This window comes from Macaca nemestrina, chromosome 1 (assembly GCF_043159975.1).
Source record: "Macaca nemestrina isolate mMacNem1 chromosome 1, mMacNem.hap1, whole genome shotgun sequence".
NCBI lineage: Eukaryota > Metazoa > Chordata > Mammalia > Primates > Cercopithecidae > Macaca > Macaca nemestrina.
This window is the reverse complement of record NC_092125.1, coordinates 73,193,696-73,220,531: the sequence shown is the minus strand read 5'-3', so window position 1 is coordinate 73,220,531 and position 26,836 is coordinate 73,193,696. Positions and strand designations below refer to the sequence as shown.

Below are 26,836 nucleotides of genomic sequence, written 5' to 3'. Positions count from 1 at the left end.
ATGTAGATAAATATAGATTCATAATTTTTTTCTACAGCTCCTCTGATCTTCCTCAAAGCCCTCACCTCCTACATGGCATGAACATTTCTTAAAAGGAAGCTGTATCCAATTAAGTTTAAAAGTATATTTTTGAGCCAATAATGTATACCCCGCATCTACGTGTTACTCAGTCCTTTGGGAGTATTTGCACTGGCATTCAGACTCTTTTCTTCTTTTGATCCTTTCAAAGACAGTGTCTAGGCTATAAGAAAATGTTTACCTCATCTCTTGGTAGTAGGAGGATAGAAACAATTGGTCACACCACGCCTTCGTTGTGCATTAGCTGATGCCTCTGAAGTATCAGCTTGGTCTTTCCTGTAGCCTGCTGCTAGCATCTCCCCTTGACTCCTCTGGCCAATACATCTAGACTCATTTTTCTCTGATTAGTTGTGGATGAGGTCCTGCCTGCTCATTTAGCCTCCTCTCAGCGCTTTCTGGCTGGCACTGCAGACTGAATCTCTGCCAAGTCTACAGGTCCAGGGCAGGCCTGTTGGCTCTCACCTCAGTACCTGGGCCACAGGGAAAGTGAAGGGAGCAAATATCACAAATAAGAGGAGAGAGTACCTCTACTTTCTACCGAAACCTGGACACTCCATGTCCCTGGCCCTGCTGACTTGCCATCAACTGCATCAGAAGCCCCACGCCCATCTGTCTACATTGCCTCAGCACCTCCCTGCTGGAGGGTCTCCTGGCTAAAAGGGAACAGAAGCCAGAGAACCTCAGCCATGGGTGTTCCCCAGGCTTGTGTAACACACACATCTGAAGTCCTGGGGTTCAGACCAGAGGAGTGAAGAGGATGCATTTCTGGGTTCTGACATTCTACCTCCCAGTTCTTCTTTTCTATCTTTCTCCCCTTGTCTAGGCCCAGATAACACAGCCTTTTCTTTTTTCTTTTTTTTGTTGTTGTTGTTGTTGTTGTTGTTGTTGTTGTTGTTGAGACAGAGTCTCGCTTTGTCGCCCAGACTGGAGTGCAGTGGCCGGATCTCAGCTCACTGCAAGCTCCGCCTCCCGGGTTCACGCCATTCTCCTGCCTCAGCCTCCCGAGTAGCTGGGACTACAGGCGTCCGCCACCTCGCCCGGCTAGTTTTTGTATTTTTTAGTAGAGACGGGGTTTCACCGTGGTAGCCAGGATGGTCTCAATCTCCTGACCTTGTGATCCGCCCGTCTCGGCCTCCCAAAGTGCTGGGATTACAGGCTTGAGCCACCGCGCCGGGCCAACACAGCCTTTTCTTTTACTTCCTCTTCTTGTTGCCCATAAATAAAATTCTGTGATCTAGTTGGGCCATGCCTTTTGAACCATGAAATGGGAACTATAGAATTTTAGAAAATCCTTTCTCTTTCAACAGTCTCCAAACATTTCTAATCCCAATTACACCCCAAGGCAGATGGATACCTTGAGCTGACTTGGGAGAACTGTGTGTACATTGAAAATAGAAAATATCTTGTTAATATTTTTCTCTATATAGTATATCATGTTATTTTTATGACTATTGACTTAGCAAATTTTACTTATTACTAATTTACCAAATTAAGGGAGCACTCGGAAGGCTTTCAGACTTATTGGCTTAAATATAGTGTTGATTACCTATAAATTTCAAATACTGGCAAGGATTCTGTGTTCAGAAGTTAAATCATTAATTCAGTGGCATTCACTAAAGTAATAATTAGGTTCAGATTATATGCTGGACACATCTCTTGGCACTGGGGAAAGATTCTGTGAACTAGATGGGCAAGGCCTCTGCTCTCCTGGAGCTAAATTCTAGGGACAGGGAGAAATACATACACACACACACACACACACACACACACACACATATGTACATACACACAACAGAAAAACAAGTGAGAAGAGCTCATGTAAAGAAACAAAATAGTGGAGTGTGACTCAAAAGATTGAGTGACTTTCACATGGAGTGGTAATCTAAAGCCCCTCAGAGAGTGACTTCTAAGATAAAATCAGGATGACAAGAAGGAGTCTGGCTATGAAGATAAGAAAGAAAAGAAACAGGCATTCAAAAGGCCCTAAAGGGGAAAAGAACAACACTTGGCAAGTTCAAGAACCATAGAGAAAAACATCTTCACTGTGGCTCCAGGGTAGATTGAAAGGAGAAAAGTGGAATGAAATTGGAAAGGTCAGGGGGCGATTATGTAGGGCTTTATAAACAAGGAGAAAGGGTTCTGATTTTAAACATAGTACAAAGGGAAGTCATTGCAAAGGTTTAATTGGAAGTGGGGGGTGACTTTATCTTTGAAGAAAGATTGAAGGAGCCAAAAATGGGAACAAAGGTCGTTATAGAAATCCTTGTGGTAGTGAGATAGTAGTAGAAACAGAAAGCAGATGCATTTAGCACAGCTCGAATACTATTGGTGCGGCTCAAAAATTACAGACTTGTATCTTATGGTGTCTATGATATCATTTATTTAAGGTGAAAACCCATTTTGATTAACTGAGAAAACACAGCTTTAAAATCCTCAATACACTCAAAGCACAACAGTCAGGGATTGCACTTTGTTTTTTTGAGATGGAGTCTTGCTCTGTCGCCCAGGCTGGAGTGCAGGGGTACGGTCTTGGCTCATTGCAACCTCCACCTCCCAGGCTCCAGAGGTTCTCCTGCCTCAGTCTCCCAAGTAACTGGGATTTGGAAGTAAAAATAACAGGATTTAGAATTTATTGATGGGTGAGGGAAAGAGGAATCAGGAATGATTTATTTTCTTTTGGAATTATCTGAAAAGATGTATAGAGGAGGAAAAGCATGTATCCATCTCCAATCTGCGTAACTAACGGCCCTGGATTCCGTCGTCAATTAACTCTCAGCTCCTGCTGCTAAAAGACACAAGTGCAAGATGTAATCCTGTATCTCCTAAAAGGAAAAGAGGAAGGGGGAAAAGGTCGCAAACATGAGGAGTGAGGACCTCTGCCAACCAGTCAATAGGTGAATCCCAAGTATTTATCTAGTGAAGGCACATGGCCATGAGAAGGATAAAGAGATGGCACCCTTTGAAGAGAGCTTGAGGCAAAGCTTCAGTTAGGTCCACCAGCATTCAAAAATAAATTTCTCATGTTCTCCTTTTCCAGTTTAATTCTTCATAGTCTACTTTCCCACTCCCTACTCCTGGGGCTGCTTCTCCATCTCTTTATTGTTCTCACTTTTGCCCTTCATCATCCTCATCATCATATTGTCAGCATCCCCTTCACCATCACCCTCACTGCCACTATTTTTCACTGAGCACTAAACTGTACACATTTATTGTCTGAATTATTTCTTGCAACTTCCTTGTAAGGAAGATATGATTAACCCCCTTGATAGGTACCTTTGGGCTTGGTGAGATGAAGCAGCTTGCCCAAAGTTGCCAGGCCAGGGAGCAGAGCCAAAATGTGCAAACAGGTCTGTCTGACTCTGAAGCCAGTGTTCTCATCCTGTCCTCCACTGCTGTACAGCACCCTTCTCCTTCCTGCACTGCCCTTTCTCTCCCTGACACAGCCCCCCAACTTTCTTCTCTTACCTTTGTTTCTCCCATCTTGCCATTGTTAATATGGAATTTTCTATTATAAACAGAAAATAGAAGCTATAGACTATTCGAGCAGAAAGAACTTCAGTGGCGGAGTCAACATAAAAGCAGATCACTGTAGCTTCCACTTCACAAAATCACCGTTCCTAATGTACAGAGACAGATTGAGGCAGAAACCATATATTTCACTGTCACCCATATGGGTCCTGCCTCGGCTGTCACACTGAAAGCCATGCTGCTTGCAGAGAGTCTACTCCTCCTGCCCTGACCTCCAGTTCAGTTCCTCTGCATTTATGGGACATTTGTCACATGCTCCACCAGACTTATAAGCACAAGATCATTTTGCATCTTTTTAAAAAAATGATTATCCTACAACTCTTTTATGCTTAAATATACATATCTCAACTTCACTCCCCCCCCAAAAAAAAAAACACAAAACAAAAACAAAAACAAATTTGTACCTCTGGTTTGCTATTGTCCTAAGCGTGGGCTTAATCCAACTTTTGGTTAATAGGGAACACAATGAACATAGCTAGGAAATGGCTAGGGGCAGGTTTAGGAAAGGAGTAACAGTGTATACATTTAAAGAAGAATGAAAGGGAAATTAATAAACTTACACAAACTCACTCTTAGCTAGATAGATGTTAAGTCATTCACATGAAGTTCTTAAATAAACATTTTAGATAAATACTCATACTATTCCTATTCTACCTTTAAAGCAGTTCAGTTTCTGGGATAGTAAACAGGGTTTGAATGTGGTTCTGTGGTCTCCGCAGCCTGACTGAACTTTTTACCTCGTGTACATCCTGCCTTGAAAATAGAGTGGATGACTGAATGTGATGGCTCATGCCTGTAATCCCAACACTTCAGGAGGCTGAGGCAGGAGGATCATTTGAACCCAGGAGTGTAAGACCAGTCTGGGCAACATAAGGAGACCCCATCACTACCAAAAAAAAAAAAAAAGAGTGGATATTATCCTTTACAAATGTTTTACACATTAAAACATTTAGATGACTATGGCATTATTGTATTAACTCATTTCTCTTCCTTTTTTTTTTTTAGACAGACTCTCGCTCTGTTCGCTGGAGTGTAGTGGTACAATCTTGGCTCCCTGAAACCTCCGCCTCCCAGTTCATATATACAACAAACTACTCTAGATAACCTTATGCCTCTAGTTTTCTTTTATTTTTAGTGTCTTTATAAGTCACTCCTTCAGGTAATATGAATTTCTTTTTTTTTCTTTTTTTCTTTTTTTTTTTTTTTGAGACGGAGTTTCACTCTTGTTGCCCAGGCTGTAGTGCAATGGTGCGATCTCGGCTCCACCGTAACCTCCGTCTCCTGGGTTCGAGCAATTCTCCTGCCTCAGCCTCCTGAATAGCTGGGATTACAAGCATGTGCCACCACGCCGGGCTAATTTTGTATTTTTAGTAGAAACGGGGTTTCTCCATCTTGGTCAGGCTGGTCTCGAATTCCTGACCTCAGGTGATCTGCCCACCTCGACCTCCCAAAGTGCTGGGATTACAGGTGTAAGCCACCGCTCCCGGATGACATATTTTTAAAAATGAAACACAGATGAATTTATCTCTGAGGTGGCCTTAGGCTCTAAATGTGTACTTTAGAATTTGCAGCCCACGAGCCATTGTACATAACAGATAAATCTCCAGGAGTTTTCCGTGCCACAAGGGAGGAATCCATCAAGGACGATGCCATGTATGATCACTGAATTTAAATTTCCATGTTCATTGGTTGTAGCCATTTCTCAAGTACATCAAAAGGTCAATGGCAGGTGCCAAGCATTCCTCTGCTAGACCTAACAAACATTCCTACCAGATACAGAAATCCAACCAGGACGCAAAAGGTTTGAACTGCAATGAATGGAGGGTGGGAAGAAAGCATGGAAAGAAGAAAGAGTAGGAAACTTTCTGTCTCTATTCAAGCGGAAAAAAGTGAGACCTTAAAGAGTATAGGAAGCCGTAAAGGGCATCCTGGGGCCTGTTTTACTTCCTCATAATAAAATGAAAGCTTTTCAACCAGTAACCAAAAAAGCAGGTTCCTTTCCTCTGTTACCTACATGAGCTCCTGAGAATGTACCTGAAGCTACAGAAGCAGTTCTGTGGGGATGCCGTATTGCATCTTGTTTAAAACGAGTGAGCAGTGCAACATTTCTTTGTGAGTTCTTTTTCATAGCTTACTTTGTATTCATGAAGAACTGACATGTGGCATAGCCTTTGTGAAATGGGGACACATTCTGAGCATGTAGTGAGAATTTCTAATTGCAAACAGTGATTGGGACATAAAAGACATTTGTGTAAAGGTGTCATAAACAGACTCAAAGAGTGATAAATCTTAAGTCTTTCTTTGCTGTGTACCCAGGTATACTGGTAGTATATTTTAAGAGACAAAGTACCATAGATACTTTTAAAATAACACAAACTAGTTATTTAAAAGGTCAAAACTTTCAGAATTTCCATGTATTTTAGATTTAATAATAAGTTATGATATTCATATAATGTGCTTAAATAAGCAATTCATCTGATCCAATTACCACAGAATTTTAATTCTATGTTCATTATTCAAATTAGTGATTTAACACTTGAATTGTGTGCTCAACGTTCAAATTAGTGATTTAATGATATGGTTTCATGAACATTCATAGTATTTGGTAAAGACAAATAGAAACAATCCTTGTGGGAAGAATACACTAGAAAAAATGAAAAACAATTTAAAGTACACATGCACTGAGAAGAGTCTTTTTGAACAAGCCTTCATTGGCTTGTGTAGAAAAATGCTAAATATTTCCCCCTTATAACTCAAAACCTGTCTCCATTCAGGTCATATTTTCATTGTCTCCACAGATTTATATGGTTTGCATTATCACTTATTATTTATAGAAAAACACACCAGCTACCTTGACACAGAACTTGCAAACTTTTCCCTCTGCACAGTAACTCATGGTTGGTGCTTTCCTGTCCCCAGCAAAGCTGGGTAGAACAGTAGTGGGTGTGCAGTGCAGCCTACAGGAGAATCAAAAATCTCAAACATGCATTTGATATATGTGTGAAGAAGCTAAGTTCCCTGTACACTGAACAGAATATAGCACCTTTTATACTCATGTGATGAATTATGTGTTCCTGGTGCAGGGATGGTCCTGAAAACAAAGGAGCCTTTGAAAAACTCTCAACAGTTTTCCAAATTGGCCTGGGGGTTTCTGCAGTCAGAGCTAATGTTTAAAAGGAGCTGGTGTAAGTAACTCTTTCAGACTTGGTGGAGAAAGACTCAAAACTCCCTTTAACAGTCTTCTAACTACCAAATTCCTCTCCACCAAAGAACATGACATTGACAACTCTGCATTAAGGGAAATCTCGGCAATCATAGGTTTCTTTAATCATGAATTAATACCTACAGAAATAGCACAGCTCGAGTAATATAGCTGCGGCTCAAAAATTACAGACTTGTGTCTTATGGTGTCTATGCTATCATTTATTTAAGGTGAAAACCCATTTTGATTAACTGAGAAAACACAGCTTTAAAATCCTCAATACACTCAAAGCACAACAGTCAGGAATTGTAGTTTGTTTTTTTGAGATGGAGCCTTGCTCTGTCGCCCAGGCTGGAGTGCGGGGGTATGGTCTTAGCTCACTGCAAACTCTACCTCCCCGGCTCCAGAGGTTCTCCTGCCTCAGCCTCTCAAGTAGCTGGGATTACAGGCATGTGTCAACATGCTCAGCTAATTTTTGTATTTTTAGTAGAGACAGGGTTTTGCCATGTTGGCCAGGCTGGTCTCGAACTCCTGGCCTTAAGTGATCCGCCTGCCTCAGCCAGGGATTGTACTGCGTTCAAAAATATCTATCTAATGCTTTTGCTCTACCTTTGTAAGCTAGAAACACAATGCAAAAGAGAGGAAGCATTCGTTTATTTTTCAATTTTTCATTTTCTAGAATTTCCTGGTTGCAGTTGTGATTTGAGTTCAAGCATAGAAATATCACTTTTCCAGAGGAATTCTCTCTTCAAAAAAACTTTCAATATCTTGTACATTTAACATCTTCCACAATCTGTTTTAATTTGCCTTGTCCACTTTATCTCTTATCACCCACTTGTCTTTTCATTTGTTCATTTACTGCTTAGTCAACAAAGTTCCCAATGGCTAAACCCAGGTTCACCAGGCTCACACTAGGGCTTCAAACATTTGTCAGCTGACTAATTCATTTCTGCTATCTCTCTGCCCACCACCCAGAATACCTAGGGAAGATGTATCAGTCACTGTCACTCTTATCCCAGGAGAATTTCCAGGAGACGTGTAGCATTCTCTTCTGAAAGTTTGGTTTTCATGTCTTTCCATGGATTTGTTCATCTTGCCTGCATTTTACAGATGGAAGCCACAATCTTATCGTTAAATGGCTGAACTAACCTGCATGTTCTGCACGTGGGTCCTGGAACTTAAAATTTAATTTAATTTAATTTAAAAAAAAAGAAAAGAAAAGAAAAGAAACCAAAAAAACCTGCAGGTGAGAACGTGAGAAGTTTGCATCCTCTGACTTTGGAGAAAATGAGTAACTTATTGCTCATCTCCTGCATCCAACCATCCAACTTTGACATAACTACTGTTTACAGAACAGAAAAAAGAGGAATCTGGTACTCTGGCAAAAACTCAAGAGAAATATCCACAATTATGCTCATCTATCATATGCTATTTAATTCTACCCAATAGTCATGATGCAAAACTGTTCCTCCTCCATTCTTCCTCATCACAAAAATAAATGACTAATAAATACTATTCTCTCATTGCTGATGTCCCAAACCTAGGAATCTACAATCCTTTCCCACGACTTCTAATCCAAGGTTTCTCAACCTTGGCACTCTTGACATTTTATGGGGCTAGTAATTCCTGTTGTAGGGGGCTATCCTGTTCACTTTAGGATATTTAGCAACATCTCTGGCCTCTGTATGCTAGTAGCACCTCCACAGTTATCACCAAAAAATGTCAGCATACATTTTTCAAACATCCACTGGGGTTGAAAATCACCCCCTGTTGAGAACCACTGAATCTAATAACAAGTCCTGAAAGCTGAAATTCCAAAGTTTATCCTGAATCTGAATGTCTCCCACAGAATCCATCATGTGAACTAGATCTAAGCCCCAGCTTCTCTCACTTGGACACCACAGTCATTTTCCATCACATCCTGTCAGTCCATCCTCTGCTCTGTAGGCAGTGTGATATTTTTAAAACTGCAATCAAGTTATGTCCTTTCTCTTCTTAAAAACTTCCAATGGTTTCTTGCTACATTGGAAAGTGCTCACTCTATCACCACCTAGAACCAACCTCCTGCCATCCATGATCCTCTAGTTTCACTGGTTTCACCCCGTGTTAATTTTTGGTGTGATTACATTCATCATCTCTATTTGAAATTATGTTACTTGTTCATTTTTCACCTGTCTCACCTGCTGTGCTGTAAGCTCCATGACAGGAAATATCATATCCATATTATTTACTGCAATATTACCCATGGGCTAGGGCAGTCACCTGGCACATAGTAGGTACTTAATGAGTATTTGCTGGATGAATAAATTATTAAATGTTAGAAATAATAATAAATGTTATCTGTTTGCAGGAGAGCATATTGTTTACTTAAAATAATATCTTGTTTTTATATTACCAAATCTATTCAAAATAATCCAAAGTTTTCTTATCTCACCTCGAATTAAAGCATAAGCTGTTTCAATCACCTGCAAGACCCGCCCTGAGCTGGACAACTACTACCATCCTGACATGATTTTCTAACCCTCCCATGCCACACACTTCACTCTAGCCATATGCAGATCTTCTTTTGTTCCTAAACATGCTACATTCCCATTTCAGAACCTTGCATCTGCTGCTTCCCAAGCCTGAATGTTGTGCCCCAGATATCCTAGAATTCATTCTTTCATGTCCTCCAGGTTTCTGGTCAAGCATCTTCTTGTCATAAGGACTGTCATCAATTACTTTATAGACAGTAATAAGAAAGAAAAAGCAACTCCTGGCTACTGTCAGCTTGGAGCTGCCCTGGCTCTAGTGGCTAGGTATGGCATTCCCCTTTTGAATATAAACAATTTTATACAACAACAACATTTGACAAATTTTCTCTGTAATATGATAGATCAAGACAAAAACAAGACAGCTCTGTAATTGTGTCTGAGCAAAGAAAAATGAATGAAACACTCAAATATTTTCCTTGTTCCTGCTAATATGAGTGACTGCTTTATCTTTATCAATTTTAGCTTCAGTACACTTTGTTCCTTCCATCTTCCACATAAAATTATTAATATTAAGGTCCATGCATGGTGGTGCACATCTGTAATCCCAGCTACTCAGGAGGCTGAAGCAGGAGGATTGCTTGAATCTAGGAGTTCGAGGTGGCAGTATAAAATGATTGCGCTTGTGAATGGCCACTGTCCTCTAGCATGGGCAACAACAAGACCCTGTCTTTACAAAATAAAAATAAATAAGTTTTAAAAAGATAATTAAGGCAACCATAGAATTGCTTTGACTCTCTGACAATACTCAATCAAGAGCAAAACCACACTTCCTTGAAACATCCCCCAAATTCACCTCATACAAACTCAAATCCAAAAATAAGCCCCTGTTAACAACCTATTACTGTGACATCCCACAGTTCCCCATAGTGTAATGATGAAAGGACCTCATAAACTCAACTTTGTTCAAATACAAGTTTGTTTACAGTGGAGTTGTTTGGAGGACATTGGCGATAGCAACCCCCAACTCCAATGAGCACTTAACATGGCCTTAAGTAAGATGATCATATATCTCAGTTTTCTGGGGAGAGTCCAAGATTACACCTCTTGATTATGTATGTCATTTGGTTACTGACAGCTCTCATCCTCAAAAATGTCCCAGTTTGAAAGATAAATTGGCCGTACCTTTAATCTGCACTATTTTTTTCAGTGGCATCAATCACCATCTGGTACATCAAACTTTTTTTATTTGTTCTATCTCTCTCTTTTTTTCGCTCTCTGTATCCTCCCTTTCCTCCTATTCCTCTACTAAAATATGAATGCACGAAGTACAGCAACTTTATCTATTTCTTTTTATTGTACTGTCCCCATCACCTATAATACTTCTTGGAACAGAGAAGTCTCCCAGCAAATGTCTGTTGAATGACTCAACTAATGAATAGTTACAACATAACACTACAAGATATCTTTGAGTTCGGAAAACATTTTGAAAAATCATTCAAACCCCCAAATCAGTCATTTTTCTATATACTAATATGTAGAAACTGACATTAAAATACAGTACCATTTATGATTGCTCCAAATAAAGTGAGTTACTTAGATATACCCTTAACAAAATATGTATAGAATCTGTATGCTGAAAATTACAGTGTTAATTAAAAAAATCAAAGGAGACAAAAAATAGAATATCATGGGTTAAAAGACTCAACATAACAAAAAATCTCAATTCTCCCCATGTTGATCTATAGGTTTAATACAACTCCTATCAAAATCTCAGCAAGGCTTTTTATAGACATAGACAAGCTTATTATAAAATTTAGGGGGGAAGGCATAGCTCTAGAATAACTGAAACAATCTTGACAAATAAGAATAAAGTGGTAGGAATCACTCTACCTGATATGAAGACCTATTGTAAAGCTATAGTAATTAAAGTAATGTGATATTGATGGAAGGATAAACACACAGATTCTGAGAACATAATAGAGAACCCACAAATAAATCCACACAAATAGCCCCAACTAATTTTTTACAAAGATGTAAAAGTAACTTCACGGAAAGAGGAAAGACTTTCACCAAATGGTAGGGAAGCAAGTGGACTTTCATCGGCTAAAAAAATAAACAAATAAATAACCTAAATCTAAATCTCATATTTTATTCAAAAATTCACTCAAAATGAAATATGTGCCTCACTGTAAAATGTATAGGTGTAAAACTTTTAGAGAAAAATAAGAGAAAGGGTCTAAGACCCAGAGCTATGAAAAGGGTTCTTTGACTTGACACAAAAAGCACAATCCATAAAAGAAAATAATTAATAAATTGGACCCCATCAAAATTATCAACTTTTGTTCAGTGAAAGATCCTGTTAAGAGAATAAAAAGACAAGTTACAGACTGGGAGGAAATATTTGTAAACCAAATATCTGACAGTGGACTAGTATCTATAATATATAAAGATCTTTCAAAACAATGTAAACAAAATCTAGTTAGAAAATAAGCAAAAGACAGGAAAAACACATTTCACTGAAGTGGATGTAAGATGGCAAGTAAGCACATGAAAATATGTTTAACTTCATTCAGCCATTAGGAAAATGCAAATTAAAGCACAATACAATATCTGATAGCTATCACTATACATCTATCAGATAGGCTAAAATAAAATTTAGTGACAATACCAAATGCTGACAAAAATGTGAAAAAACTGGATCACTCATATAATGCTGATGGGAATGTAAAATATTATACCTACTATGGAAAATAATCTGACAGTTTCTTACAAAAACGTGATCCTAAGACCCAGCAATTGTGTTCTTCTACATCAAGGAAATGAAAACTTACGTGCCCACAAAAACCTACAAACAATGTCCATTGTGGATTTATTTGTAATAACCAAATACAGGAAGTGCCCCAGATGCTCTTGATGGATGAGTGGTTAAACAGTTTGGTACATCGTGTCATGGGATACCACTCTGCGATTAAAACAAAGTATAAGCTATTGATACATGCAAATTCAGATGCATGTCCAGGCTGGGATGAAATCTTCTAGGCTGACGCAGCCCGAGCACGCAACAGAGCTTTATGAATTAGTAGGGCTGGATTTTAATCCTGACTGTCCTCTTGGTTGAGCACTCAATGGTAAGACATACTCCTAGCAAAAAAGGGCATACAATTTACTCTGGATATTATTTGTGTAAAACACTTGTGGCCCATTTGACTTGAATAAAATTTAAGTCAAAATTCATATAAGCCTTTTTAAAAACAGAAATGTGAGAGAGGTTTTGTTTTATTTGTTGTTGTTTTATGTGTTTGTTTGTTGCTAAAGTATGATTCTCAGCAACACGTAAAATCAGCTGGTGTTAGACATATATTCAGAAAACCACAAAGGCTCTGAAAATTTCGCATGAAATTTTCCCTTTAATCACTAAGCATTTTTTTTTTTAATCTCACACCACTGGAGTTCTCATGAAAGCTTTTAGTCTGAATGCTACTCACACCTTGCTTAGAGAGAAAACAAAAAATGATTTTCACAATATTTCTTCTTCAATTCTATGGTTAAGTGCTGAACTGATGACCTAGAGTCAATACCAAATTCATAATTGATAAAAGAAAAAAATACAACTTTTTTTTTTGTAATTAGTAGTGATGTATCTGTTGATGAGGGATTGTACGCAGCTATGTGTTCATTCAAGTATGGGAAAAATAAAGACTGTTTTCTTAAGCCAAGGGAGCCACTATTAAAACCCAGGAATATCTTTGAAGGCCTGTCCAAGTTATTTAAAGTCAATAAACTTAATTGGAAATAATATTATCAGAATGTTCATTGACATTACTCCATAAATTCTGAGTTTCTGATCAATATTGTTGGTAAAATTCCATGAAGAAAACAATATTGTGAGGGAATTCTCTGCATTTTCATCCACACACACTGACTTCCAAACTCTGCACAGTGTGTGAAACACCAGCTTATTTGCCTCCCTTGATACAGATCTAACCACTATTCACAGAGTTCTATTTATAGACATAGAATATATCTGTATCGAAATATTTCATTCCGGCCGGGCGCGGTGGCTCACGCCTGTAATCCCAGCACTTTGGAAGGCCGAGGCAGGCGGATCACAAGGTCAGGAGATCGAGACCACCGTGAAACCCCGTCTCTACTAAAAAAATACAAAAATTAGCCGGGCGTGATGGCGGGCGCCTGTAGTCCCAGCTACTGAGGAGGCTGAGGCAGGAGAATGGCGTGAACCCGGGAGGCGGAGCTTGCAGTGAGCCGAGATCGCGCCACTGCACTCCAGCCTGGGCGACAGAGCGAGACTCCGTCTCAATTTAAAAAAAAAAAAAAAAAAAAAGGAATATTTCATTCCATGTAAAAATTGTTAAGGGAAAATATGATTGATTAGATCTGCAAGATAAGAACTGAGTTGTATGCATTATTAAAACAAGAGGAAAAGTTCAATCACCTAACGTAAAAAGTAATTTTCAGAAGCTTGGCAAATTTTCTAGGATATTTGAAGTTTTAATGTACTAATAGAGGGAGCAAACATCAATATCATTGTTTACATTGCTTAAAAGGATTGATGTATATTCTGAAGTTATGATTAAGATTAAGATTAAAGACTTAACAATCAAAGAAATCTAGGTTCAAGTTTAGATTCTGTTATTTGCTTGATGTGTGACCTTGGGCAAGTTACTTAATGTCTGGAAACTTCAGTTACTAAACCTTACTATGCCTCAACTCTAAAATGAAGATAATGTTAACTCTTTTTTCAGTTGTTTTGAGAATTAAATTAGAAAATTCAAAGATGTTAAAGTTCTGTATCTTTTAAAATTAATGGAAAATGCTTAGCACAATGGCCACATGGCAAGTATTTAATTAAGACATTATTTTTATTAGTATTGTCCAAAACTCACTATTATCATGAAAATTTATGCTAATGTAGCTGTCCATCTTCTGTGTTAAATCTTTTCAAGGAGAACATTATATCATATTTAATTTTCTGTAAGTTAAAATCAGGCAATAGTTTCCCATTATGATGCTGAAATTTCCAATTTTGAATTTAAAATGGAGCCACATTCTTAATGATTTTCAATCTTTTCCAGACTCTAAGAAGTTATGAAATTAACTTTGTCTTGATCATCTTAGATAATTTCTAGAACATCACTATAGAGATATTTTTAACCCCTGAAACATGGGATATATAAAGTCACTATTTCATTTTCAGAAATATTAGTTTCTCTTTTTACAACAAGCTTAACACTGAAAGTGATCCATAATCTGCTCAAACTTCAATACTTCCTTGGATCAAAAGCTTGTGACAAGCAAGCAAATCCAAAGCTCAAACTCATATCCCACGGTAAAGTCAAGAAGTATATCTTTTGATGTAATTTTTTTACCATTACCTTGGTCTTTAAGTCATGTTATTTCTGTTTTTCTAAATTTTACATAAGAGGAAGACATATTTTATTTACACAAAGTAATACAGATTTTAAAAGCTGAGAAAACTTATCTGAACCTATGAATATGGTGATAATCCACAAAAACCTGTATCTGTTTATTCTAACAATATCCTTCTCCTAACTATGCTATATGTAGTTTTTGGCCTGTGAGCTTTCAAAGCTGAAAGCACAGGCAACACAATGAGTATTTTATATCAGAAAATGAAGTCTCCCCAAGTTCTATATGCTTAAATACTAAGAACAAACTTGACATTAGTCAAATATAGTCCCCAGCCATATTCACAACACCTGGAAAATATTAAACTGATAAAGCATTGAAAACCAAAATACATATATATTTGTGTATGTGTATATATTCTTTAAGGACTTTTCCCAGATACATACCTTTTTATGTCAATGCCATCTCTATTAAATGTAGAGCTGCTGTATTTCTCAAATCATATTTTCCAAATCAAAACCATTTGGTAACAGATATTTCTATTCACTCTGGAGGACAATTCCATTAGGCCTATTTTCCTGGCAATGACCTAGAATTTACAAGTCTGAATACAACTTAAGATCTAAATATTTGTAAATCACTCCCATATTGTGAACAATTCTTGTTATACCAGATTTTTCCATGATTACATGAACCATTAATATGTGTATTTCAACCAAGAGAAAGCTGTAGAATTCTATGTGTTACATTCTGGAGGTATTTTTACAATATAACGTGTGTCTGTGTTTTGCTAGTTATGAATTCTTCAACAGAGTAATTACTGCAAATTGACTGTACTGATATTAGCATCAAGGGACACATTCATAAAACATACGTCAGCACTTTTACAGAAGTCACACATTTGTTAGCACAGCAAATCCAAGGACAGCAGAATGGAAAATTTATTTATAGGTGAGAGCCCAGGAAAACCTATTGTGAACACATAAAGCATCTTGAATAACTATTAAGGGGCATTATTTTATTTAAAATAATTATTCAAGACCATATTTTACACAAATTAAAGAGGGCTTTTAGAATAATTCAAGGACAAGCTTTTCATATGCTATCAAAGCAAACAAGGGTTATGTGGATATTTTGAGTCATTTCATATGCATTTAGGAATAACCCAAGATATGCGTAATCCTTAATTATCTCAAATATTATTCACAAGGTCATCTTTTGATGAACAGCAACAAGCAGGATTACAGTTCTCTTTGAATTTTAGTTTGCAAAGGAAAATTGTCACATTCAGAAATGAAATTAGATTCCTCCAGCAGCTCATACAGGGACATAATTAGTAGTACAAAGACCGAGACAAATTACACCCCAATGGCAGTATTGGGTTTCATATTGGACTACCAAGGGTTATATTATTGATGAGAATAGTTGCTGCCTCACAATTTGGGTAATCCCAAAGTTGCCTTTAACTCTGTTCATCTTTTAAGAAATTCTTGCCAACTCATCATCAACACACATATGCTGCACACACACACACAAATTTATCCCTAAGTACCTAGTTATAGAAAACCACCACAGCCCATCAAGATCCCTAATTATGGTCCAACTTTTATATGTTCCTATCAAATGGTATCAATTTGTAGTTCCATTTTTTCAGAATTTCACTTTTTACTGCATGGTATTATAACCGTGATAATTGGTTAATCTATTAATTAAATCAATTAATGGGTTACTTTGCCAAGCAACCACAACTTCTAATATGTACCCTAGTAGGAAATATCTACCTTTAATATAGGTATTATTGTTACTATTCCCATTTGATATGAGAAGACTGAAAGACTCAGAGAACTAACATGCAAATCCAGGTGCTGATTCAAAAATCCCATGTACTTTCATCAATTACATCATTCTTCCCAAAGGGAGTATTGAGACATTACTAGGTGTTTTGTTCAGCTAAACCAGGGAAATTCTGGGCTAAATAAAGATTAACAGATTTCTTCACCACTGGAATTCCTAGATCTGATGTGTTGTACAAAGCAAGAAGGGTATAATATTTATAATACTTCCGAAAACTGTTAACATGTGGTTGCCCTTTCTCTCCCTGCTCAGACTATCACGTAGGACTAGTATTTTCCTAAACATACTTTGGAAAAAAAACACATTAAAGTTTATGGTTCTTTCCCATATTCATTAATTTATTGTATTTAAAGGACCTGTACATTTTTGTAACCCTGTGTCCTTCAACTCAGCAAAATTTCTCTATTTTCTTGCAATATTCTTTTTTTTGAGACTCCATCTCACTCTGTCACCCGGGCTGGAGTGCAGTGGCGCGATCTCGGCTCACTGCAAGCTCCGCCTCCCAGATTCATGCCATTCTCCATTTGTTATCTTTGTTTGATCCCCTTATTTTCTATATCTTTTGGAGATTATTATTATATATCTATCTTTTCTCTCATCTTTTTTATTGTGTTAATATTTTTGGCATCATCTACAGATTTCTTGCATTTGTCATTAATGTTGCTAAGTCAATTTGAGGGAAGAATCTAACTTTTTGCTTACTACCTCAAGATTTCTTTAAATTTCTTATTGTGGTAAAATACATATAACAAATAACATTTTAGCATTTCATCCAATTATAAGTGTACAGTATATGGCATTAAATACATTCAGATGGTTGTGCAAGCATCTACCATCATACATCTACAGAATTTTTTCATCTTCTTCAACTGAAACTCTGTACCTGTTGACCACTAACTTTGTTCCTCCTTCTCCCAAACCCATGGCAACCACCATTCTACTTTCTGTCTCTATGATTTTGACTACTCAAGGTATCTCATATAAGTGCAGTTGTATTTGTCCTTTGGTGAATGACTTGTTTCACTTAGCATAATGTTCTTATGATTCATCAATGTCATAGTATGTGTCAGAATTTCCTTCCTTTTGAAGGCTGAATAATATTCCATTGTATGCATATACCACATTTTGTTTATCACCCATCTGCTGATGGACATTTCGGTTGGTTTCACCTTTTGGCTATTGTGAATAATGCTGTTATGAACATGGTGTACAAATATCTGTTTGAGTCCCTGCTTTCAAACCTTTTGGCTGTATACCTAGAAATGAAATTGCTGGATCAATGGCAATCCTATGTTTAATTTTTTGAGGAACTACCATACTGTTTTTCACAGCAGCTATATTATACAGTTTCACTAGCAATGCACAAGCATTCCAGCTTCTCCACATCTTCTCAAACACTTCTTATTTTTTGCTTTTTTTCCCTCTAATAACTATCCAAGAAGTCACTTGCATTGTAAGAGGTGATTTGAATATTGAGTGCTAGACCTGTGAGGGCACATACTGGTTTATCACACACTCATGGGCACCTGGAGAGTAGGGAATACATAGTAGTTGCATAGCAATAAACATAGTAAATTTTTGTTATACAGTATCATAAGAGATAACATTAAATTCAATAAGGAGCCTAGAATGAAAGGATACACTGGCATTTTGTCTTGTGGGTAAGTAGGAGCCATTGTGAATTTGGAAAAAGTTAATTAGGCTAAAACACAGGTATTTGCAGAAATTTTTCTGGAAGTAAGCCCACTTAGGAAATGGCAAGATAAGTCATGATTTTATGAGAGAATAAAGTAGGTACATCAACCCAAGAGGGTTTGTAAAATGAGAGGCAGGATGTGATAAAAGAGGGAGAAGTAAAAGGTGACGCTAAGTTTAGTGTCTTGGATAAGCATCAAGCAATAGTGCCAGTGACTGAATTTTTAAAACGTGATTCTAAAAATAGAGTGTTTGTTCTTTCTACTCTTCTACTCTTATTCTTAGACAAATTAATTCAGTGCTTCCTTTGTCTACTCATTTTACTTCTGCTGATGCCCTTTCTCAATGTTTTATTTGGACCAGAATATGTTCTTTGTTTCCACAAATCATCAGGCCATTTTGACTTTATCACTGACCCATCCTATGACACTCTACTTCCTCCATGAACCTTACCAAGTTTCTTTTCCTACCCCTTGTTTTCTTAACCAGGGTCTCCAATGGCAACACCTTGTTTGGGCAACCCACAACTACAAAATGCAACTGAATGATTTATTCAGTACTTGTGCCCTTGATCTTATGTCCTATCTACGTCTTTCTGCATTTGCTTAGCATACATCTTATAGCATCTGATAGGGCTTGGCTGTGTCCCCACCCAAATCTCACCTTGAATTGTAGCTCCCCTGATTCCCACGAGTTATGGGAGGGAACCAGTGGGAGGTCACTGAATCATGGGGGCAGGTTTTTCCTGTGTTATTTTTGTGATAGTTAATAAGTATCATGAGATCTGATAGTTTTATAAGGGACAGTTCCCCTGCAAATGCTCTCTTGGCTGCCACCATGTAAGACGTGACTTTGCTCCTCCTTCACCTTTTGCCATGATTGTGAGGCCTTCCTGGCCATTTGGAACTGTGTGTGCCCATTAAACCTCTTTTTCTTTATAAATTACCCAGTCTCAGGTATTTCTTCATAGCAGTATTAAAATGGACTAATACAGTATCCAACCTGATGGTCTATGACAAAATTATGTGTAACAGGTTGTGCCCTTTCCTTAAGTTACACATCTGAAAATATAGCTTGTAATCTCATTGGCTCACCTGAAAATCATCAATGGTAGAAATGATGTCTTAATTTTGTGCATAATTCAGGCACATATAAATGAAATAATTCAACACATATTTTAAGGACAAATATCTGAGTTTAAAATTCAACATTTTCAGCAAGCTAATATCAAGATCTGAGTACATATGATTTTCTTGAGTGTCACATTAAGGTAGAGATATATGAATCCCAGAAAGTTTCCCAACCTCATTTTAAGAAAAAGTTAAGTTGTCCTTTCCTATCACTGTGGATCAGAATTGCTCACAAGAAACAAAACTTACCAACACTTGATTTTTACCTCATTTTATACCTCTGAGCTCCTCTCACCAGCTAACTATGGGTTAGCACATACTATGTACCAGGCACTCTGTTATGAACTTTATGTGTACTATTATATTTAATTTTTACTGCAACTTCTGGAAGCAGCTTCTATTATCCTCAGTTTATAGACAGGAAAACTGAGGCTTAGTGAAGAAAATTTACTTACTCTAAATAAATTGCTAAGAAGTGGCAGAGCTGCTTACTTAATCTCAAAAAAAAAAAAAAGAAAAAAAGAAAAGGAAAAAGGAAATGAGGCATAGTCTTCTAAGAAAGAGTTTGGTTTCTGACACATTGAGTGCTGATGCTGGACATCTAATGGTTTTCCTTATTTTAGCCAGAAATAAGATGGTAGATGAAGAGGAGAAGAGTGAAACATAAGAATGCAAAAGTTTAAAAGGCAGTGAAGCCTTGGGTCTGAAGTCCCATGCTGTGGCCTGAAGTTCCCATTCAGACCTTCTTTGCTTGGCTAGCTCAAGCTAGGGAGCGACTAAAGAGTACTCCACACAGAGCATGGTTCCTTCACATTTGCCAGACACAGAAGTTGCCCAATCAGCGGTTTCCTGTCAAATGTTGGATTTGAATCTCAAACAGCCTTCAGAATTTGACATGTCTGTTGCATAATGCTTTCGGGCATTGAAAGCTGATAGCTGGCTGAGTCTCAGATACAGATGTGAGAACTGGTTTGCTCAAGACCTCATAGCTAGCAAGTGGCCACACTGTATCTAAACTCACAAAGCACTTCCTACTCTATCATGCCGGTTCACAGAGGTAGTCTTCACTTCTAATGATAGCCACTTACCTGCTTCATAAGCAGTTACTTCCATTAACTGGAAGTAACTCTGTTTCTATTAAGCCCCAGGATCCCCATTAGTCACGCAGTTACATAAATTGAGGCTCTGAAGGAATAATTATCTTTCCTAATATCACACGGTTACTTAGAAGCTAAGCCACATCTGGTGTAATCCTAATGAATAATGTCTTTAAAGTCCAACTGGCCTAGGCTCAGATTCCATCTTGCCATTGAACTAGGAGTGTGACCTTGGGCAAGTTATGTAACCTCTCTAATCATCTGTTTTGTCATCTGTAAAGTGGAAACAATAGTATTATTTGTCTTATGGACATATTTTAAGAATTAATGGTAAGAGCAGATGTTATATAACACTGTGCTTTACAACAAGCTTCTAAGGTTGATAGAAAATTATGTTCTTATTAGATAAGGGTACAAAGCAGAGATAACTCATCTAACATCCCATAATGCTAAGTGGGGAGTTCACATCCAACCCAGACTACCTGGCTCAAAAGCATGTGACCATGGTCTCACTGTAATATAATGTAAAGTACTTAGCACAGGAACTGAAATACATTAAAACCTCAATCCAGAGCTCCTTCTCTTATACCATGCTTATCCCTCCCCACTTGTAAAAATGTCCAAAGAATGGCATTCCATAATATTCTGCAAAGTGGCACTTCCAGATTGCTCAGTCTCCAGTTAATTGTAATTCACTGTAGAAATTCCACTCTCCTGGAAGGCAATAAACAATGATAGAAAAAGCCTTCATTCATCCCTCCTCTGTCCCAAGCACCTAGATTTTAGGATGTTCAGGGAAGATGAGTTCTCCAGGATGTAAATAAAAATTTATTAGAAAGCAAATTGTATGCGATGGCAAAGATCCATATCCACAGTCTAAATTGAGAAAAGTACTTGTAGAAAAACAATTTAAAGAGAAAAAATGTTTAAATAGTGCATTTAAAAAATTGTGTTTGGTTCTGAGGATAATGTTAATGGTATTCTGAAGTTATAAAGTGTTATCTTCCCTGCCTCCTCTCTAAGTTTTGTGATTACCCTTATATTTCAATTGAGTTCCTCTATCAAATTACAAAATAGCTTACCTTCAAGTTACTTGTCTTCAATATCCAATACTATGTTATTTGGCAATGATTCTTCTCTAGTTTGGAATATAATGGAAACATAACTGTAGATAGGGTTTAGTGCAAAACTAGAAAAAAGATTCTCCCAAGTGGAGGTGCTGAGGAAATTATTATATAACTCAGTGACTTCTGTGATAAGTGGCTGATCGAGCTACCCTTCATCTTTCAAGATTAATTTTGTTTTTCAAGATTAGCTTGTTAAAAGAGGAATATATTCAAGTTGGAGTAATTTTTTTTTTTAAGTCAATGTAATTGATAAAGACCAATCAGGTCACCAAATGGCACTCTCTTGTTAGCTTTAGTGTATGGCTTTAGTATACAGGCAAGACTTACAAAATGATTCCAAATTTGATTTTGCATTCTTATAGATAGTCTTAAAACAAAGTGAATAATTACTATCTAATTCATATCTTCTTTTCCTTCAGGCACAAATAGTAGGCAACTTTTCATTTCTCCGACATTGTCAGTCCAACCTAAATTCTACCCGAACTGAAATCTTCATTCTTTTCTTTTTGATAGCATAATTGCTTCCATGGCAACACCAAATGTGAGTATTCTCTGCTGCAGGTAAAAATGATCATAACGTATTGATAAACCACCTTAAGATTCAATTTTTATGTAAATGACCTTATAATAGAAGACAGAGAGAGGAGAAATAGAAGCAAATAAAGTGGCATCCAAAAAGCAGAAGTGCTGGGAATAAAATGCTTTTCAGTGGTTTCAGTGATGTTTAAAGAAGGATCAAACTGAGAGAAAATTTCAGATAATCATACACATTTACCATTAATGAAGAACATTTCTTTAAAATATACCAAAAAGGCCGGGCGCGGTGGCTCACACCTGTAATCCCAGCACTTTGGGAGGCCGAGACGGGCGGACCACGAGGTCAGGAGATGGAGACCATCCTGGCTAACCTGGTGAAACCCCATCTCTACTAAAAATACAAAAAACTAGCTGGGCGTGGTGGTGGGCGCCTGTGGTCCCAGCTACTTGGGAGGCTGAGGCTGGAGAATGGCGTGAACCCAGGAGGCGGAGCTTGCAGTGAGCTGAGATCCGGCCACTGCACTCCAGCCTGGGCGACAGAGCGAGACTCCGTCTCAAAAAAAAAAAAAATATATATATATATATATATATATATGCATGTATATATATACCAAAGAACAAAGGAAAAGGATTCCCTGTTCTAGAAGTACAATCTATTGGTTCTGTTTTTACGACCCTTTGCAAATTCATTAGGGACAAAGTTAGATATATAGATTAAAAACAAGGAGTGATTCCAGAGCTTGACTTCAATGCTGGAAATGTTGGGTGAATCTTTAGACAGAACTTTCTAAACAGTGTTCACAAATTTAAATTTAAAGAATAAAGTTTGAGCCCAGAAAATTGAAGGGGCTATTCCCTGAACATACTATCTCCATTCACTCTCAACTCTTATCAAAATTCTCTATCTCCTGAAAACCCAGCAGCTGCTGCAAACAGCAGGTAAGACATTCGTAGATGATATAAACAAAAGAGTTGTGAACTTCCTTCCTGTGGGACCTGACTAAAGCTCAGAGGACAATACTGATGAGCCCTAAGGCAAGGAACTGAAGGAGGACTATTATAGTGGAGGCTTACTTGCTGAGATTCTGAAAGCCCTGGAGGGGATTGGTGGGTCTACAATGTTCCTAATGAGATTCAGGGTCTCTAATCTCTAAAGAGTTGAAGATAAAAATAAAGATAAAGAGGTAGACTGAATTTTCTGCTCCTGCCTTCAGATTGGGAGAACATAAGGAGACTGAAGAGCTAGAAGCTTCTTCCTTGTATCTTGGAAGAAGACTGACAACCTGCATCACTGAACACACCAGCTGCCTTCTACCACCTAAGGTATATCTCAAGAAAAATAGAAAATATAAATAACCATAATTATGAATAAACGAGATTATTATAGATTCTACAAGTCTTAAAAAGATAATAAGGGCATATTTTAAAAAGCAATGCCAATCAATTTGATAGAACTGGCAAATTCTCTCAATAACACAAATTATTAAGACTTATAGGAAAAAACTAGATAATCTTAATATTAATTACTATCTTAATATTCATTATTAATTGTTAAATAATTAAATTCACAATTTAAAACCTCCCACAAGGAAAAGTCTAAGCTCAGGTAACTTCACTGGTGAATTCTGTCAAACAATTAGTAAGAAATAATACAACTCTTTCAGAAAATAGTGGAGAAGGGAATTTTAACATATTCTATGAGGTCAAGATAACCCTTATCAAAATCTTGCAATGACGTTATAAAAAAGAAGACGTGAAATCAATATCCCTAATAAACTTAGACCTATAAATCCTCAACAAAATATTAATAACTCAAACCCAGAAATATATAATAAAGTCAATCCATCACAACCAATCAGAGTTTATTTCAGGAGCATAAGATTGGCTTAATATCTGAAAATCTATCAGTATAACTCACCTCATTGAAATAATAAAGGATAAAATAAAATTATATGATCATTGGAATAGATACAGAAAAATCTTTTCACCAATCATTCATAATTACAAAGAAAAAGCTCTCAGCAATTTTCTGAACCAGATAAGTAATTGACTATGAAAAGGAAACAAACAAGAAACACCAAAACCTTATGGCTCATAGCACACTTAATGATGAAATATTGAATAATAAATGCTTTGCCCTTCTAAGATCAGGAGCAAGATGAGGATATTCATTCTTACCACTTCAATATTGGACTGGGATTTTAGCAAGTGCAATAAGGCAAGAAAAGGAATAAAAGGCATTAAGAACGAAAAGGAAGAAGTAAAATAAATCTACAGATGGCATCATTTAGTACATTCTAAGACATCTACAAAGCAAATATTAGAACAAATAAGTGAATATATCAAGGTTGCAGGATACAAGCTCAAAACATAAAATCAGTGTACTTTCTATATACTAGTACAAACAATTGGAAAATCAAATTAACTAAACAATACCATACACAAAAACATCAAAATATATAAAATACCAAGGGAAAATCTAATGAAATGTTTGTAAAATCTGTACATGGAATACTAAAAAACATTGTTGATAGGCATTAAAGATTTAAGTAAATGAAGAGTTATAACATATTCAAAGATTAGACGATTCAATTCTGTTGACATAAATAATCTCCCTAAATTGATCTACAGATTTAACACATGTCAATTCAAAATCTAAACAGGCATAATGAAGAAATTGACAAGCTGATTCTAAAATATATTTTAAAATCCAAAATATATAGAATAGCTATAACAAGTTTTTAAAAAAAACAAAGTTGGAGAATTTAAAACTAATGTTAAAACTTTTTATGAAGTGAATGTTAAGATGGTGCCATGCTGATGTAAAGATAGAAAAATAGATCAATGGAACAGAATAGAAAGTTCAAATATAGAATTACACATAGATAGATGACTGGTTTCACCAAAGGCATCAAAGAATTTCAATGAAGGAAGGGAATGTCTTTTCACCAAATAGTGCTGGAACAACTGGATATCCATATAGAAAAGAAATGAATCATGACATTTATCTCACCATACACACACACACAAAAATCAGTTTGAGGGGTATTACAGACCTAAAAGTAAAAGCTAAAATTATAAATTTTCTTGGAAAAACAAAAAAAAACACACATGAGAGTGTCTTCATAAACTTGAAGTAGGCAAAGATTTTTTACACAGTAAACGGAGAGCACTAACCATAAAAAAATTATAAATTGAAATTCATGAAAATTAAAACCTTCTGCAAATCAAAAGACATTGGTGAGAAAATGAATAGACAAACAGCAGACTAGTAAAATGTGTTTACTATGCATATATCTGACAAAGGACAAATACCCAGAATATATTAAAAAAAAAACAACTCCTGAAAACCAATCAAAATCTGCAATACCAAATGCTGATGAAGATGCACAGCAATAGAAACTCTCACTCACTGCTGTTGGAAATGTGAAATGCACAGCTGGGTTCGAAAGTAACTTAATATTTTCTTATAAATTTAAACCTATATTTACCATGGAAACAAGCAATCTCATTTCTATTTTCGCAAGTGAACTGAAAACTTATGTTCATACAAAAACGTGCCCACCAATGTTTATGGCAGCTTCATTCAAATATCAAAAAACTGGAAACAACCAAGATTTCATTCAACAGGTGAATGTATAAACAAACTATGGTATAGCTATACAATGGGTTACTACTCAGGTGATTTGTGCAACAACGCGGATGAACCTTAAGTATATTTTGCCAGGGAAAAGAAGGCAGACCAAAAGAATACATATGTAAGATTCAATCATATGACATTATGAAAAGGGCAAAACTATAGGAAAGGAGAACAGATCAGTAGTTTCCGGGAATTGGGAGATGAAAAAGAAGACAACGAAGGAGCTACATACAGGAATTTGTAGAGTGATTGAACTATTCTGTATGGCACAGAGGTGGTAGATTCATAACTCTATGCACTTGTCAAATTCCCATTGAACTGTACAGTACCAAAAGTAAACTCTGCAAACTTATAAAAATTAACCAGGATGTCAGGGGTTGACAGGATAGCATGTGGACTGTAACAAACAAGTCTTACAAATGTTTGAATTATATCACTGAAAGGTAAAAAAGTTTTTGACTTAACTTTGGGAAACTGATTTTACTGGATACTATAAGTACAAAGACAAAATTCTGTGCACACAAACACTAACTCAAGTTGGTAAATTTGTTTCTCACAGGGGTAGGAGTTAGCAAATTTGAAATTATTTGTGTACTAGAATTGAACAAATAAGTAAATAAACTGTAGATAATGGAAGCCAGGATTTTCACTGTAAGAGAAAAAATGTTATAAATAAGCAATAGGTGAGGGCAATTAGAATCCGTGACACTGGATTGGGATAATCAATACAAACATGAATGCATACATATTTTAAAATATTACAGATAAGGAGATACAAAAAAGTAGATATTTGTATGTAAATGGGTTAGTAAACATTCATACATTCCCTTGTTCTGTCCAAAGATAAAGAAATATTAATGTAAAGATAAAAAATAGATCAATGAAACAGAATAGAGAGTTCAAATACAAACTTACATAGACAGATGACTGGTTTCAACAAAGACATCAAAGAATTTCAGTTGAGGAAGGAAATGTCTTTTCAACAAATGGTGCTGGAACAACTAGACATTAGAATGACTTGAACTACAGAGACTGACAGCACAAAATATTGGCATGCATGTGAAGCAACCAGAACTTTCAAGCCCT

At 36.7% G+C, this 26,836-nt stretch overlaps 1 protein-coding gene and 1 long non-coding RNA gene across 2 annotated transcripts in view; one reads left to right on the top strand and one right to left on the bottom strand.

Moving 5' to 3' along the window:
• LOC105493522 (potassium two pore domain channel subfamily K member 2) overlaps nt 1–26,836 on the bottom strand; it is a 235,399-nt gene that overhangs the window by 166,637 nt on the left and 41,926 nt on the right. The gene's annotated exons all lie outside the window — the stretch shown is intronic.
• LOC139356620 (uncharacterized) overlaps nt 23,319–26,836 on the top strand; it is a 36,164-nt gene continuing 32,646 nt past the window's right edge. The window contains exon 1 of the long non-coding RNA XR_011608724.1: nt 23,319–23,433. This is a non-coding gene — a long non-coding RNA (uncharacterized lncRNA). The remainder of the gene's footprint in view (nt 23,434–26,836) is intronic.